This window comes from Helianthus annuus, chromosome 7 (genome assembly GCF_002127325.2).
Source record: "Helianthus annuus cultivar XRQ/B chromosome 7, HanXRQr2.0-SUNRISE, whole genome shotgun sequence".
Lineage (NCBI taxonomy): Eukaryota > Viridiplantae > Streptophyta > Magnoliopsida > Asterales > Asteraceae > Helianthus > Helianthus annuus.
The window spans coordinates 66,945,989-66,961,956 of NC_035439.2; positions in this window are offsets into that span (position 1 = coordinate 66,945,989).

Genomic DNA, 15,968 nt, shown 5'->3' on the forward strand with positions numbered 1-15,968 from the left:
AACGGTGATTCCAACTTCTCGATGCTTGTTTCAATCAATAGATTGATTTCTTTAACTTGCACACTTTGTTAGGATGTTTTGGATCGACAAAACCTTCAGGCTGAACCATATAGACATCTTCATCAAGATATCCATTGAGGAAAGCCGTTTTGACATCCATTTGCAAAATCTCATAGTCATAATATGCAGCTATGGCAAATAATATCCTAATCGACTTTAGCATCGCCACTGGCGAGAAGGTCTCATCATAATCAACCCCTTGAGTTTGAGTGAAACCTTTTGCTACAAGTCTTGCTTTATAAGTATCCAAGTTACCATGCATATCTGTTTTCTTCTTGAAAACCCACTTACTTCCAACTATTTTAGAGTTAAGTGGTGGCACAACCAATTCCCAAACTTGGTTGTCATACATGGATTGCATTTCTATGTTCATGGCTTCAAGCCATTTGTCAGAATCGGATTTTGACATTGCATTATGGTATGTGGTTGGTTCATCTGAATCTACCACATAGCATCCATCCATGAAAAATCCATATCTTTTAGGTGGATTACTAATTCTACCAGATCTGCGAACGTTTTGTGTATGTTGATCAATCATTTGATCATTTTCAACAACCTCTTGTTGAGTGCTAGTATCAACCAAACGTGTATCGGCTTGTGGTTCTTGATCCTTATCAAGTTCCACTGTTCTACTAGTTCCTTCCATAAGGAACTTATCCTCCAAGAACTTACCCTTTCGAGCAACAAATACCTTTTGCTCTGTTGGATCGTAGAAATAATATCCTATATCATCTTTAGGATATCCTACGAAGATACACTTAATGGATCGTACTTCTAACTTGTTTGGGGTGTATTGCTTCACATAAGCATCACAACCCCATACCTTCAAATATGATAATGATGGAACCGTTCCATGCCATATTTCAAAAGGTGTCTTATCCACTTTCTTGGTTGGGGCCATATTTAATATACGAGCCGCGGAGAGCAAAGCGTAACCCCAAAATGATAGAGGCAATGTGCTTCTAGCCATCATAGATCGAACCATATCCAATAAAGTTCGATTCCTCCTCTCAGACACACCATTATGTTGTGGTGTTCCAGGTGGAGTAAGTTGTGAGATGATCCCACAACTCCTAAGAAGATCTTGAAAAGCATCACTAAGGTATTCACCTCCTCTATCGGAACGAAGAACTTTGATTGTCTTGGTGAGTTGATTCTCTACTTCGTTTTGGAAGATTTTGAACGTTTCAAAAACTTCATCTTTGTGTCTTAGCAAGTACACATAACCATAACGACTAAAGTCATTGGTAAAAGTTACGAAGTATCTTTCACCATTCCTAGTCATTGGCTTAAAAGGACCACATACATCCGAACGTATGATGCCTAATAAATCTTTTGCCCTTTGGTTTGTGCCACTAAAGGGTTTCTTGGTCATTTTACCTTGTAAACAAGATTCACATGTATCAAATGAACCAATTTCATTTGTTTCTAAAAGACCATTCTTTTGAAGTGTTTGCATGCGATTTCTGTTTATATGACCAAGACGACAATGCCAAAGATAGGTCTCACTCAAATCCATTTTGAGTTTCTTGGTGTTTGCTTGGTACATCGAAGTATCAAATGATGTATTATCATGAATCAATTCATAAATACCATTTGAAGGCGTAGCTTTAAAGTAGAACATGTCATTCATCAAAGCATAAATTTCATTGTTCACAAACTTCAAATCAAATCCATATTGTCTTAAAAGGGAAACATAAATAATGTTCCTAGTCAAACTAGGAGCATACAAAACATTTTTCAAACATATTTCCAAACCACTTGGAAGTTTTAAAATATAGTCTCCTTGGGCTTCAACTTTAACTTTTGCTCCATTGCCCATGAAGAGACTAGTGTCTCCCTTCTTGTAATGCTTATTTCTTTGGAACCCCTGCAATGAATTGCAAATATGAGTTCCACATCCGGTATCTAATACCCATGTGTTAGAAGAAATAACATTTAGATCAATATGTATCATAAAGATTGTACCTGAGGTTTGCCCCGCATCCCTCTTGTTTTTCAACTCTTTGAGATAGGTTGGACAATTCCTTTTCCAATGTCCTATCTCTCCACACTCAAAGCATGGATCGCTTGTGGCAACTTTTGCCTTCTTCTCTTTTGGTTTTGGTGGTTCTGCTTTTGCCTTTCTTTTTCCTTTCCCTTTGACGTGTCCCTTTCCCTTGGCAACATTTGCTTTGGTGTCGGGGTGATGCCCTTTCTTGCCTCCCTCATTGATCGTTAGAACGGGTAAAGGAATTGCATGAATGCTTCGGCCGTTTTGAGCATTGCATGAAGCTCACCAATGCTCTTGTCCCATCCGTTCATGTTATAGTTCATAACAAAGCTCTCAAATTTCTTTGTTAAAGAGTTGAGGATCAAATCCGTAGCCAACTCTTTAGAGACGGGACAATTGAGTCTCTCGAGGCGATCAATGTGGCTTTTCATTTTAAGGACGTAAGATGAGACCGATTGGGTTTCCTCCATTCGACATGCATGAAGCGCTCAAACCGTTTCGAAGCGTTCTACCCTTGCTTGTTGTAGGAACATTTACTTCAATTGGGTAATCATGTCGTATGCCCCATGATGTTCAAAGTCCTTTTGAATCTCGGGAATCATAGTTCCCAACATGAGGCAAGAGGCTTGCATGGAGTCCTCGGTATACTTAACCCAATCATTGTAGGCTTCTTCATCTTCCTCGTCAGGTTGGTCGGGAATAGGATCGTCCAATACATAGGATATCTTCTCTTGTTTGAGAACGATTCTCAAGTTTCGAAACCAATCCATGAAGTTGTTATGGTTGAGACGATCCTTTTCAATGATGGTTCTTAGTGATAGGTTTCGGACGGTTTGGGTAATCGGGTTTGCATTGTTAGCGGCCATCTACAAAATTTAACAAGTTCAATTTTAGTATTTTGGATATTATTATATTTTAATCATTAATACCCTTTTGTGTCTTAAAGACAATTAATAACTAAAATCTAGAATCTAACGTTACATTTAAATATTGGTTAGGTGACCTTTATCCCTCTATTTAAATTAACAAGGTAGTCAACGTTTGACAATTGCAACTCTTTGCAATTTCTAGTCATATGGGATCGGTTAAACATCTTTATGTTTAGTTGGCATGTTTAATCCCATCAACACCTTTGTTCCCCATGCTTTGGTGACCCTAAGTTCATGGTTTCCAAATCAAGTCGTCCAACTTACACACACGTGTGAGTTTATACACATAAGTGGTTAGGTGACCTTTATCCCACAAACATGGTAAACCCACCTCAAATATACAAGTTTCCTCAAATGTGGTTAGGTGACCTTTATCCCACAAAGAGTTCCCAAGTAATTTGAGTATTGTATAAAAGGATGGTGTTTGACTTGTTTTTTTAAAAGGGATTTTTATTTTTTTCAAAATTCTAGTTTAGAAAAATTTTATGTACCATATATTTACATGCATTCAAATCAATGGTACTTTAATGAAAACCAATTTTCAAGGTTCTTTTAATAAAACCCATTTTACTATAAAATCATTAATTTTTAATAAAACCTATTATTAACCGTTTTAATGATTTTGAAGAACCAATTTTACGCTTGTTGTTGATTATTAGTTTGTTAAGTCATGCATATCGACATATCATCTAAACAACAAAATAAGCAACCACACAAGCACATCATTCATAATAATAGGTGCATAACCATAGCCAACTATTTTGACAACACTTGTTAGCCGAAACAAGTGTGCCAAAAGGTCCTTCCTAAGGGATGAAAAATGACACAAGCGATGTGTCGTTGAACTCCCACTTGATCCCGCATCCAAATGCTTCAACTCTCCTTCTTGTGTTGTGATTTCTCCACCTTCTTTGGGCTTCCAAAAGTCTTTTATATTCAGCTCCAAATTCCTTTGGACTTCAGAAAATGTGTTTTGGTTATCGGGTTAAAATCCCATTAAGAACCATGAAGTTCTTTGGACCGAATGTTATGGTCCAAACCAAAACCGCATTTTTATGTGCATCTTCTTTTACAAAATATATCCTAATACATTTTTTCTACTAAAATAAAATGCACCTAATCTATTTATTTTACTTACCAAATGAAAATAAATAAATTACATATCTTCTAATGGAAGACAAAAATAATAATTATTACAACCCATTGAATATATTTGGATATATATTTTGGTGTTCATAACCTAGCTCTGATACCATTGATGGGATTTTAATATGTTTATCAAAGTAATTTCATCCATATGAAATGAAAACGCAGCGGAAATAATGTTTAAAAACATGTTACTTTTATGATGTAAACTTCATTTATAAGTAAAATCCCAAAAACCCGGATCCATATATGAAGATGCATACTATCATACACAACCATAGGGTGTTTAGAAAACTACCTTCTTGGAGTAATAGGATGATGAAAAGGATGATGCTTCTTGAAATGGTTGTCCTCAAGAGTAGAAGACCTCAAGTTGTATACCCCAAGCTTCCAACAAACACTACGATTGTAGCTAGGATTTCAACACTTGAATCAAAAACCGAAAACCTTAAGAACACCTTATGAGGACCGATTTTTGGAGAGAAAAAACACAAGTCTTCCATCTTCATTCATTTGACATCTTGGTATTTATAGATGGAGAGAGAATCTTGCCACCCATCTTGCCCAATCAAAAGGCTTCTAGTTATGACATTTGCATGAAATGTCATTGGACCATCATTCTTCCCCAATCAAGGTTCATGCAATTGCATGTAAAGTAATTGACCAAAAATGTCTAGGGAAGAATACCCAATCAAATGCCATCTAACATGTAAGAAGTGCATGTAAGTTGATTGGCCATTTTGTCTTGGGAAGGGGGGGACGGCCTAGCTTATTTTTATAAAAAAAATCAATTCTTATATAAAATTTAAGTCTTGTTTATTTTATACCTTTTATAAAATATAACATCATATGTTCACAAGACTTTATACAACTTTTTATCATGTTTTTTTAACCCATTAAATAACAAGATAAAATATTCTCTCAAAATAAATTATCCATATAATTTATTAGTTTCTCAAGTGTAATTATTTAGAAAACCAATTTCTAAATATTGTAAGTGTTAATATTTATTTGTTTGATCATATCACAAATAAATAATATAAGTGTTTGTCTAGCTTGTTATTGGGTATGACTCGACTTGGATCATAACGTACTAGCCACATCAATTTAATATGTGTCTTGTGCATACAGAGTCCAATAAAAGTTTTAATAGTCGTTTAACTTATGAGGGGGTCAAAGAGTTTGGACCCCCGCCATCCAATACCGTTGGGTATTGAAGGAGGTCCTACTAAATTTGACCCAGGTCCTTTGCAGGATCTATACACTGAATAATGGCAAGACTCTTACCAAACCGTTCCCTTAACCCCCGACCAGGTAGCCAATATATCTCTATATAGACCGTGGAGATATGAATGGTGAAAATCTTTCATTTTATATAGACAGTAAAATAATGCTAAGACACCACTAACAAACGATAAGGAAGAATTACCTTCAACATAAGAAACTAGTTATTAAAGTCATTAATACATAATCAAATAAAAAGTGCGAAAAGATTAAAAATAAAAAGTATTACACTAAACACTTGTCTTCACCAAGTGACGTAAGAGACTTAGGCAAACATGGCCTTTGATTGTCAAGAACTACTATGATCAATCTTGGATCCCCAGACGACTAACACACTCTATGATGGACAATGGATGATGGTGGTGGATGATGGTGTTGTGATGGTGGTGGGTGGTGGGTGAAGTGTGAGAGAGGTGGTGTGCCAAGGGATGAGTTGCAGGAGCTCCAAGCACTCCTATTTATAGGCTGAACAGAAGCTCGGGAATGGCCCCGTGTCCATTGGGCACGACCCCGTGTCCATCCTCCTCTCTTTCTTCATTAAATGCAGTTTGTCTGCATTAGTTGACCACGCCTCCGTGTCCGCTGAGCACGGCCCCGTGTACAGAAGCATATCTGTACTATCAAGATTTGCCTGGATTTTGCGAATCTTATAGTTGACCACGACCCCGTGTCCGCTGAGCACGACCCCGTGGTGGGCAATAGAAGCTTCTACAACTTTGTCTTTTCTGCTGACACTTGGGCACGCCCCCGTGCTCATTGAGCACGGGGCGTGTTCAGCCCTCTGTTTCCTTGTTTTGCTTGGGAAGATGCTGTCGGGAGGCCGGGCATACCACGTTTGTTCCTTTTCTTGTATTTATGTTAGATTTAGCTGCCTTTTTGCTTCTTTTGTTTATTTGAGCTCATTTAATCCTGAAAATACAAAAGGAAGACAAAAGCACATTTTTTCCAACATTAGTACTAAAAAAGGGTTAGTTTTATGCCACAATTGATGTAATTTATATGTTGCATTTTGTGCACATCAAATACCCCCACACTTGAATATTTGCCTGTCCTCAAGCAAAACTCCTTATAATGTGGATTTTTCACTCCCAAATGAAATGGGTAGAAGAGAAGGTTTTTGGGCTTGTCATAGAGTGTCGGGATTTCCAACATTCTTTATTTAGTTTTATTTATATTTATTTACAATCCTATTCGTCATGATTTATTAAAAACATTACATAAGATAAATTACATATTAGGGCATAACATGCCTTTTTAAAATTCCATTTACATACAAGTTCACATACCTCACGGGGGATCACTCAACACTCGGCCGAAGGTGTATTTTTAGTGAATCACTCGAGAGCGGCATGGAACTTACTCCTACCATAAGCTTGCCAAGCAATCAATCCTCCTCCTTTTTAACTATATACCTTTGTAAATATCAAGATGACTTTTTGGGTCAAGGGTTAGGCTTGGGCTAAAGGTGGGTGGTTGGGTTAGTGGTTAGTAAAAGGGCGAAAAGCGTAAAAAACATCGGTTTTTGAAAGACTTTTTATTTTTGACAATTTATTTTATTCTGATGAACCATTTCTTTCAAACAAAGTTATTTTTGATAAACTTGTTTGTTTATTTGGTTTCATCATATATATATATATATAGGGGATGGTTCAAATGAAAACCACTTTTATTGTGAAAACTCGAAAACTAACTAAAAAATGCCTAAAAAACCCACAATTTGTTTTTCAATTTTTTTTTATAAAAATCGCTGGTTTTTATATATGAAAATTTTTTTTGTAGTACACATGTGTAATACTATACATGTGTATGTGTACACATGTGCACTACACAAATTTTTTTTTATATAAAAAAACCTACGAAAATTATTATGCAAAAAATAAAATAAAAATTTTGGTATGTTTTTTGGCTTTTTTAGTTAGTTTTCGAGTTTTCACAATAACTAGTGGTTTTCATTTGAACCTTCCCCTATATATATATATATATATATATATATATATATATATATTCTCATAGGGGAAGGTTCAAATGAAAACCACTTGTTATTGTGAAAACTAGAAAACTAACTAAAACCCACTAAAAAGGAGGGAGGGAAGACTTTTAATGAAGGAGGGGTAAAATTGGAACAAAAAATATATAACTTTTCAAACATTTCTCATTTCTCCATACGTTATCATTTTAAAACAAAAATGGCACCATAAGATCACAAATTTTCTTATCTTTCATTCAAGTATATTCGAGCATATTTTTTATGACATAAAAAAAGATTTATGGTGTCGTCTTGTTTTCAATACTATTATTATAGTAGTGCACATGTGCAATATAACATGTACTACAATGTGCATTACATGCTTAAAATTAGTTTTTTGATTCTAGTTTAGCTTTTAGGGTTAGTTTTTTTGGAGGTTTAGGATTAGGATTAGGTTTTTGGGTGTGGGGGGGAGGGGGGTTTAGGTTTTTGGGGGGTGGGGGTGGGGGGGTTAGGTTTTTTTCGGGTTTATGTTTAAGGTTTAGTTTTAGGTTTTCGGGAGGGTGGGGGGTGGGGGGTTTAGGTTTTTTTTTTTGGGGGGGGGGTGGGGGGTTTAGGTTTTTGGGGGGTGTCGGTGGGGGGTGGGTTAAGTGGTTTAGGCTTTCCGTATTAGTGCACATGTGCAGTACAACCAAAAAAATTTTTTTTTTTTTTTGAAATTTTTTTTCCATATATAAAAAGTAGCGATTTTTCTAAAAAAAATTGTAAAAAAAAAATAAAAATTTGTATGTTTTTTAGGTTTTTTTAGGCTTTTTTAGTTAGTTTTCGAGTTTTCACAATAAAAGTGGTTTTCATTTGAACCATCCCCTATTCTCATAAGGCATAAGAAAAACCGAACTTTGTTACTAAAAGAAAGGGTTAAAATGAAAAAGGGTTTAGGTGGGTAAAAAGGGTGTTTGTTTTGGGTTAAAAAATGAAAAGGTTTAGGCTCAAATGGGTTAACTAGGGGAATTTTGGGTAGGTGGTAAAAAAAATGATGGTGTAGAAAGAAAAATGGTTAGTCCTACTGCCTCCATCATTTACTTACTCGAGTTTAAGTTGGTAAGGACCGGGAATGCATTGTCGTGGCAAGTTCTAGAGTTGTAAGAACCAAGCAGCTATTCACACAAGAAACGAAAAATGAGCATTTAGTTTAAAGATATGTATTTGTATGCTCAATAAAGGCTCAAAACTCACTTTTGTGGGAATGGGTTTTATGTGATCAAGTATATATAATCAAATTTTAACTAAGTTTGTCATGCCGTTTCATAATTTTCTTACGCTGGTTCTTTTTATCACAACGCTGTCGGTTGTAAATTTGTAAAAATATAACCTTGTTAGAACTTGAAATTCCCAAATTAAACCTAGACAAGTAAAAAGAATATGAAAATTTTTGAAAAAATTTGGGGTGATTAGCGGTTACAATAGAGTTTTGTGTAAGGCTTGTTAATTAGGACTTATAAGATTCAAGGTTTTAGCATCCCCCCCACACTTAAATTACACATTGTCCTCAATGTGTCCCAAACATAAGTTTTTAGGTTGATTGAATGTGTAAAAGGGTGTTAAAAAGCAAAATTTTGTGTTACTGGGCGCATGGACATGGCCCCGTGGTGTCCACGCACGGCCCCGTGTTCAGGTGCCAGTAACAAGAATTAGTAAAAAGAAACAGAAGCCTGGATACGGGGTCGTGTTCAGTGAGCACGGCCCGTGTCCAGTTACCTGAACTGGGCATTTTCGCAGATTGTGCAGCACGGGGCCGTGTCGGGGGGACACGGCTCGTGCTGAACTTGCTGTAACGAAGAAAATTTGTCAGATGACCCTGTTTTCATGCATGGGGCGCTGGTGTAAGTTTCCCTTATCATCCTTCACCATCCCGAGTGTGTTTTATTCATTAAAACATCATCCAAACAACAAATTAACTCAAACCATCATTCATTAAACCATAGAGAGAATTACATAATTTTCCTAGTAAGTTAATATTCTAGATAGATAGGTCAAATAAAAACATTAGAAGTCTAAACCAAGAAGTTCTAGCCTAAAATTTATTCTATTAGCAAAATTTCCGAAAAGATAATTCTCTCGGTTGGAAACGGCTTGAAGAACTTCCTCCTCCGGATTATGGGTTCCTTAAACGTCGGCGAGCCACTCTTCTATCTCCCTTGGGAGAAGGAAGGCGGGCTCGTTGGCATCGGTTTGAGGGGGTGTAACTTCCATCGGGACTTCTTGCAAGTTTTCAAAAGAGGGTTCCGCGGGGATGTCATCCCATCCGGTGGGGTTGTTGACTCCTAATGCTAGGTTCCAATCCTCTTGAGGGAGGATTGGTTCCATAGGAGGTGTTACAAGAATGTTTAACCTCTGGTGCAAGAGGTTAATCTCTTGCAAACCGTTTTCCAGCCCCACCGTAAGATAGTTTATACGGTCTATAAGGACCTCCTCCACCGAAGTCATCTCGTTAAGAGCTTCACGCAATGCCATTACGTAGCGTACGAGAGTTGCTTCAATTGAAGACCTTCTTTCCCTTCGACTGTTTCGGGAATGTGCAGAAGAAGTTCCACTGTTTTGACTTGACATTCTAAAACAAATCAAAGAAATAGTTTATTTTGATGAAACAGTACATTGGACACGGCCCCGTGCTCAATAAGCACGGCCCCGTGTTCACCTTTCTGCAGATTTTTGGAGCAAGGAACCTTGTAGTTTTAAATTATTTTTCCAACTTATGAAGCATTTTTGAGCAGAAATAACTTAAAACAATGTTATACAACTTACTTTTAACAATATTCCTTGAACAAAACTCAACAAACATCACAATAAAGCTTGAAATCTTAAGCTTCAATGGAGGTTTTGGAGCAAGAAAGATGAAGAAGAAGGTAATAGATAAAAGAGGAAAGGACAAGATGGTTGTTAGAACCTTCTTTTAGCAAATACCTAGGATGGTATGTGAGAAGATTCCTCCCAAATCTCTATCCCTGGATGGTCCAAATGTGCAGGATTCTTGGCTGCATTTATAGAAAACGACAACATGCTGGACACGGCCCCGTGTCGGCTGGACACGGCCCCGTGTGCAGGCAAGATCCTGACACACTTTGTCTGTATTCTGACTGAAAGTCAGAAGGGAATCTTTTGGTGGACACGGGGGCGTGTTGACTGGGCACGGCCCCGTGTCGAAAGGCTGTTTATGAAGTTTGTCTATTTTTAAGGAATTTATCCGTATCGGGGGGTTCCTTACTGGACGGAACAACCTTAAAGTGCCTAAGATACCATAATTGCTCTAGATTAAGACAAGAACGCAAGAGGTTGTCGGTGAGGGTGATTCCTATGCTAAATGTAGGTGGACAAGTCCAACCCTTTCTCGGGCTCTCATTAAAGAAGGTGTATGCCGAATCGCTCAGGTCTATGTATGCACCGAACGAAGTCGATGGAGAGTCCTTCATGGCACAATCGGCACAGGGACAACTATCGATCAAGTCCTCGCTAGAGTTGGAGGTATCATCGGGAATATCAGAGTTGTTTGAATGCGATCCCAACAATTCTTCTTTGGTATCGTCTTGAGATGAATCACTAAAATCCATCCTAAGTTCTTTTAACCAATTAAGAATTAGATCTTCTAGTTGAAATAGTTCATCAAGAAGCATTTCTCCTATAATGTCCGTTTGGGCGCATTCGAGGGAGAGATAGGGATTATTTTTACTTTCGCCCCTCTTAAGGCTATAGGAAAACAATGGGTCTATATAGTGGGGCTTATAATTTAGAAAATAACATTTTAATTCTTCATGAGAGCCTCCACATATTTGACACCACGTACCATAAGAGTGCCGAAAGTAAAAAGTATCAGTATCACTCATGTTTATGTCATAAATTACCAACCGTCGGGATCTTACAGTTCTGTTTTCAGTAACTGAATCTTGGGGATGGGGGCGTGTTGAGTGGGCACGGCCCCGTGTTCAGCTTACTGTCTGACTTAAAACAGGATTGCCAGTTCCAATGATTGGGCACGGGGCGTGTTCAGTGGGCACGGCCCGTGCTGAGTTCTGTAGAAGCTGAAAAATTAAGGAAATCCTAAAAAAATAAAAATAAAATAAAAAAATGATTAGGGCGCTGATTCCTAACTTTCTTAAAATCCTTGTGTCCCCGACAATGGCGCCGAAAACTTGATGCGTGTTAGGTGTAATATATTTTAGGTGTGTATTTTAAGCCCTTTTACACTTTTTAGCCAAGTTTTAAATTTATAAAACACGATATTTACTAACAATAAACACACATATGGGCAAGTGCACCCATCGTGGACGTAGTATAGTGTTGGTAAGATACCGAGGTCGTCCAAGGACACAAGAGCTTTTAGTACCAGTTTATCCTCAACGTCTAATCAAATCAAAAGGTTAGAAAAAGGTTTTTAAACTAGAAAAAAATAAAACTAACTAAAATGCTGAAAATAAAAATAAAAGTAAAAACAGATAGACAAGATGAATCACTTAGATCCGACTCATGTGTAGTGTAACCTTTGATTATTTCTGCACTTTTGCACATTTTAAGAGATTATCTTAGTTATTGTAGTAGGCCCCTCTTTTGAAGGTGACGTTACCCTCAACCCAGTAGTTTGAGTCAGCAAGGATACAATCCTAAAGGGTCGGATTATTGAAAGATAATTAATTAAGTTATTAATGCATAATGTGGTAGGCCCCTCTTTTGAATGTGACGTTACCCTCGGCTAAGTAGTCTGAGTCAGCAGGGATACAGTCTTAAGTAGCCGGGTTAAAGTTTTAATAGTAATTTAACTTATGAGGGGGTCAAAGAGTTTGGACCCCCACCATCCAATACCGTTGGGTATTGAAGGAGGTCCTACTAAATTTGACACAAGTCATTTGCAGGATCTATACACTGAACAATGGCAAGACTCTTAGCAAACCGTTCCCTTAACCCCCGACCAGGTAGCCAACATATCTCCATATAGACCGTGGAGATATGAATGGTGAAAATCTTTTATTTTATATAGACAGTAAAATAATGCCAAGACACCACGGACAAACGATAAGGAAGAATCACCTTCAACATAAGAAACTAGTTATTAAAGTCATTAATACATAACCAAATAAAAAGTGCGAAAAGATTAAAAATAAAAAGTATTACACTAAACACTTGTCTTCACCAAGTGATGTAAGAGACTTAGGAAACATGGCCTTTGATTGTCAAGAACTCTTACGATCAATCTTGGATCCCGAGACGACTCACACACTCTATGATGGACAAAGGATGATGGTGGTGGATGATGGTGTTGTGATGGTGGTGGGTGGTGGGTGAAGTGTGAGAGAGGTGGTGTGCCAAGGGATGAGTTGCAAGAGCTCCAAGCACTCCTATTTATAGGCTGAACAGAAGCTCGGGCACGGCCCCGTGTCCATCCTCCTCTCTTTCTTCATTAAATGCAGTTTGTCTGCATTAGTTGACCACGCCCCAGTGTTCGCTGAGCACGACCCCGTGTGCAGAAGCATATCTGTACTATCAAGATTTGCCTGGATTTTGCGAATCTTATAGTTGACCACGGCCCCGTGTCCGCTGAGCACGGCCCCGTGGTGGGCAATAGAAGCTTCTACAACTTTGTCTTTTCTGCTGACACTTGGGCACGCCCCCGTGCTCATTGAGCACGGGGCGTGTTCAGCCCTCTGTTTCCTTGTTTGGCTTGGGAAGATGCTGTCGGGAGGCCGGGCATGTCACCTTTGTTCCTTTTCCTGTATTTATGTTAGATTTAGCTGCCTTTTTGCTTCTTTTGTTTATTTGAGCTCATTTAATCCTGAAAATACAAAAGGAAGACAAAAGCACACTTTTTCCAACATTAGTACTAAAAAAGGGTTAGTTTTATGCCACAATTGATGTAATTTATATGTTGCATTTTGTGCACATCAATGCACCATCACGAGTTCAGATAGAAGACACAGAAGTTTACTCTAGATCTCCAATGAGATATGAACATACTTACTCTGAAAATCGACGAAGAGAGTATCACGACGAATCTCATTCTCACCGAAGGCAGTTAGTTCACTCCAGGTTGGGCCCGCGGCGGGACATCCGCACCAGTGAATATGACAAAACATACCATGAAGGGGACATTACAAGCGTGTTCAATCAGTTGCAACCGAATTAGAAAAAAAGGTAAACCTCTTGTGGTTTATAATCCTGAAGCAGAACACGATTACAATTTGATCTACCGCCCGGCGGAGGCAGCAGAGAACTCCAAGTTCATCAGCGAGATCGCTTTGGCTCCCCTGGAAAAAGCAAAACTCCCATCTAATGTCGGCAAGTTCAATGGCATGAGAGATCTGGATGACTATCTTCGGGTCTTCACTAGCGCAGGTCTGGTAGGCGGATGGATCTTGCCAATGTGGTGTCACCTATTCATCCAGACTCTCATAGGTGCCGCACGACTATGGTTTGATAACCTGCCTGTTGGGAAAATAACATCATAGGTAGACTTGCGAGAAAAGTTCCTGGTGCACTTCAGCCAACAAAGAAGGTCTATCCGAGATACTGCAGACGTCATGAATATTTGGAGGCGCAACGACGAGAGTTTAGAAGATTTCATCACGCGTTACAACAAAGAAGTGCTTGAGATAGGAGATGTTCATGAGCATTTGATCAGAGCTCAATTTAAGTATGCCGTCTGCTGTGACGACATGATAAAGGTTTTGTCTGTAACGGAAGGGCTACCAAAGAGGTGGGAGAAGCTGATGGCGGCAACCAAAGTGTACGCCCAGATGGAAAAGAACCTCAGTACTAATAGACCACCACCACCGCACAGTCGCCCAACAGACATGAGCACGAGCAGCGGAAAAAAGTTTAAAAAGAATTAGCGCGACTCAAATTCTGGAAATTACTCATCTGAGGATGCGCGAGCTACTATAAACTAGCTCGCTGCACAAAGAGAGACAAAGCAGGAAAACAGAGAGAGGCAGTGGACCCCTCTGACCAAAACTCCAGCGGAGGTACTGAGCATGGAGGACTACCAGTTCAAGACCCCTCCGCCGATGAAGAATAAAAGGGGCCAAGATCCGAATCAGTACTGTGACTATCACAAAGATAATGGTCACACTACCAACAACCGTATCTCTCTCCGTACTGAAATTGAAAAAGTGCTAAAAAGTGACGAGCTCACCCACTTGTTGCAGAATGTGCGGAAAGACATAAAACAAATTACTCACGGCGAGGAGGGCCCGAGTAAGAAGGCGAAGAACTAAGCAGCATTCTATAGTCTCCTCGCAGGTTGGTCAAGCTCAGTAACTTATCAATTCATGGCAATGACTATAGTGTAAGTTAAGTTACATGTAATTATCCTAAAAAAACGACTTTGTACCATGGCCTCTGTACCCTATCATGAATCAAAACAAAGTTTCTATTATTTCTGTGTTTATTACAAAGTGCATGCAATTCCTTTTGGTAAGCGCAAAAACATTATGGTAGATATAATACAAGTCTCATGAGCGGTCAGCGGTTACACACATCGCACCAGACCTTACACTCACACATGAGCTTTATACCACCTTTATTCGCCTTACCTAATCAAAGCAATTGAATTCATACAAAATATTGTAAATTAAAACACATCTCATACTAGTTACTGGCGCGCCACACGCCTTAACATAAAATTATAAATATACAAGGCGGTGTATTAACCAAAGTTACTTGCGCAATAGCGCATTAACAAAACAAGGATCCAGATCCCAAAACCTACAAATTAATTGTTCATACAACCACAAAGAAAACATAAGCTAGGTCTTCATCCTCATCTTCTTCTCTATCTGGGAAGATTTCTTTCAATTGCGCCACATGGTCCTCAGACTGTAATGCAACATTGATAAGATCCATAATTGGAAGCTGTAAGTTATTAAATTCTGTCTTCGCAGCAGCAAGGGCAACATCTATATTTACACCATGAGTAGCAGACTTGCTAGTATCCCAGTCAACCTTCAAAGGGTTAACCACATGGTGCGAGCATTCCGCATACCCTTGGGCATAGCCATCATTTCGTGCAGCAACCAACAAGTGCGCCACAGTTTTGTCTAGCTCTTCAGAGTTGAGGACTGATTCAGCAACCTGAACAAAAAAGAAAAAGTAAGAAGATGCGCAAAACATTCCTGAGAGTTACAAAAGAAAAAAGAAGAAGCTTACGCTTGTAATTCCACGCTCTTTCAGCCATAACATATCACCTTTCAGAGGCTCAAGCTCACTCTCCGCTGTTGCCCGCGCAGTTTCAGAAGTTTCTAACTTTTCTTCGGTTTCAGCAAGACGGCCGGAAGTTTCAGCCTTCTCAGCCCGCACAAGCTCCAGCTCTTTCTTAGCAGCCTCAGCTTCCGCCTTAAGTTGTTCATGCTCAGATAGTAAAGCGATAAGTTCTTCTATCTCCTTATCTCTAAGGGCAAGAGTAGCGCAAGTATACACCTCTCGTTGTTCACTTCTTTCCCTATGAGAGCGCGCTTCATCCCGTGCGGCTTCAGCATCAGCTTTTTGCTTCTTCAATTTTTCGATCTCCGCATCCTGGTTCTTCAATTTTTCAACTTCCACTTTA